The sequence below is a fragment of the Lolium rigidum genome, chromosome 3 (assembly GCF_022539505.1).
Source record: "Lolium rigidum isolate FL_2022 chromosome 3, APGP_CSIRO_Lrig_0.1, whole genome shotgun sequence".
NCBI classification, from domain to species: Eukaryota; Viridiplantae; Streptophyta; class Magnoliopsida; order Poales; family Poaceae; genus Lolium; species Lolium rigidum.
The window spans coordinates 71,450,059-71,452,811 of NC_061510.1; positions in this window are offsets into that span (position 1 = coordinate 71,450,059).

The window sequence follows — 2,753 nt, forward strand, 5'->3', positions numbered from 1 at the left end:
AGCATGCACACTGTCACCTTCACGCTACGAAAGGAGGCATAGATCACATCAATACCATCATAGCAATAGTTAACTTCATAATCTACAAGAGGTCACAATCATAGCCTACGCCAAGTACTTTACACGAATGCACACCTTTGTCACCATTACACCTGTGCAGGAGGAATAAACTACTTTAATAACATCACTAGGGTAGCACACGGATAAATTGTGATACAAAACACATTGCAATCATAAAGAGATATAAATAAGCACTTCACTATGCCATTCATAACAGCGAATAAGTATTCTGTGAAATATAGCCTAAAGACCCACACGGTGCACACACTGTCACCTTTACACACGTGGGACAAGGAATCTCCCGGAGATCACATAAGTAAAACCCACTTGAGTAGCATAATGACATCTAGATTACAAGCATCATCTTTGAATCTCAATCATGTAAGGCAGCTCATGAGATTATTGTATTGAAGTACATAGGAGAGAGATGAACCACATAGCTACCGGTACAGCCCCTTAGCCTCGATGGAGAACTACTCCCTCCTCATGGGAGGCCGGCGTTGATGAAGATGGCGGTGGTGTCGATGGAGGAGCCTTCGAGGCCTTCCACAGATCGTGACGTCTTGGGAACGGAGACTCCTTGTCCCGGATCTTGGCTTGGCGATGGCGGCGGCTGCGGAAGGTTTTCTCCTGGTTTTCGTCGAACGTAATAGGTTTTCGCGACGGAGACCTTAAGTAAATGGAAGGGCAGCCTCGGAGGGCCTCGGGTTAGGCCCATAGGCGACGAAAAATACCCCTTAGCGGACGATTTTGAGACGTTGTCTATCAGAACTTTTCTTGTAGTGCTCTCCGGAAAAGGCTGAAGCTGCGGCTAGTGATGCCGTCGGATTTCCGAAGAACTTTGGCGATCCGACCGACCTTACCTCCACCCCCAAGGCATGTGCGACCAAGTTTTTCAATAAACTTACTGAGGCGGAAAAGTGGGATCTAGAGCAAGATCTACTTAACACCATGCTCAACAACGCCTGGGGCAAAGCTGATGCTGAATCGTCGGAGATTCAAAATTTTAAGAACGAGATCGGGCAGTTCTGCGACCAGCTCCTCGTCAAGCGTAAGGTACCTCCCAGTAGCCCCCAAGTATCTAGGCGGAAACTAGTCAATAGTTAGCACCTGGATATTTAGAGTAAACTTGAACTGAAGAAGACTTTTTAAAGCGATGTAGTAGCCCCCAAGCGTTATGGCGGAATTTATTCCTGCTATGTTTCTGTTATAGGAACAACAAGCGCTGCATTATGAGCTGCACAAGAACATTGCCTTGCAGCGCCGTGTGACCATGAACCAGGCGGATAAAATCCGAGCTGCCAAAGAGAAGAATGCGGAGCTGGAACAACAACTGGCGGAAAGCCAAGGTTTGTTTCCGGCCAAGTTTGTCGTAAGTCCAAATTCCGACTGTTGAACAAATTTTTAACTTATCTTGAAAAGGTGCATCTTCTTCCCTCGCCACTGCCTCCTCCGAGCTAGAGAACCTGCGCTCCTCTTATAAAGATTTAGAGACAAAGCTCATGGAGGCGGAACAGAAAAAGGAGCATACGGAGAAGCACTTGGCGGAGAAGAACTCCGGACTCATCAAGAAAGAGGGCGTGTTTGCAATGAAGCGAAAGGTTGACAGCGACACACTGCAAAAACTGCAGAAGGAAAATAATGGGCTCTGGAAATATATGGATACTGTGGAGAAAGCCTAGGACCTTCTCAATGCAGATGTCATGGGTAAGTTTCCGGAACTTCCAAGTCTAACCTATTCTCGAAATTAATCTTACGCTTGTCTCTGATCATCTTATGCAGAGCCACTTGGATATGATGAAGAGCGTCGGAACCAATTTCCCCGTGATGACCTCATCCAGCTCGCCAGAGACGACTCAAAGACTTCATCTGAACCTGCCGGAAAATCTGCCATAATCTGGCAATCAAGGACAGCCGTACTTGCAACGTCCACGAACTTATTCAGAGAATGGATATGCTTCCGGAGCTGGTTGTAGATCTTCAAGCCTCATCAGCTCGAGGTGCTGCTGCAATGTCCTTGGCCATGTGTCTGGCTCATAACCCGGAGCTTGATATAGAGAGAGTCACTTCCGGTGTTCCTCCAACTTCGGATGTCAATGCGCTTCTGAATGCAGTGAGCGGTTATGACACCCGGATCGCTCGACGAATCCGACACAAAGAATTTTATGATAAGGTTGTGCTTCCTGCCGACGAGCCTCTAGAAGCAGAGCTTGATAAGGAACGCGAGGCGGAAGCTCGACCTACCGAATCCGGTGACGGGAGCCGATACATCTAGACCAGCTCTAAGGAGGCCAAGAAAAACAAGTCCAAGGGCAGCGCAGCGTCTCCGACCGAAGAAGATGAAGAGAGCGATGATGATGACGTGTCTTCTCCGCCTCAAGATGAAGAAATAGGCGAGCCAGAACCAGATGTCGAGGGCCGTTCTTCTCCGGCTAAGGAGAAGTGAAAACTCATTCCTGCGGGAAGAAAACAATGCATCATTTTGGCCCCATCGAGGGTTTGTAATATAACTTAAATATTCTTAAGTAGCTAGAACGAAACAATTTGCGTGGGCGGAAAAAACTTATCCTGCTATCCGTTCAATATATGCATGTTTCGTTTATTATAAAGCAAGTGCTAGTTTCTAAGTTTTCTGGCTTGCTTATTTGACCTTCCACGAGCCAGAAGACCTTTAGCATGAAACGCTCGGCTGC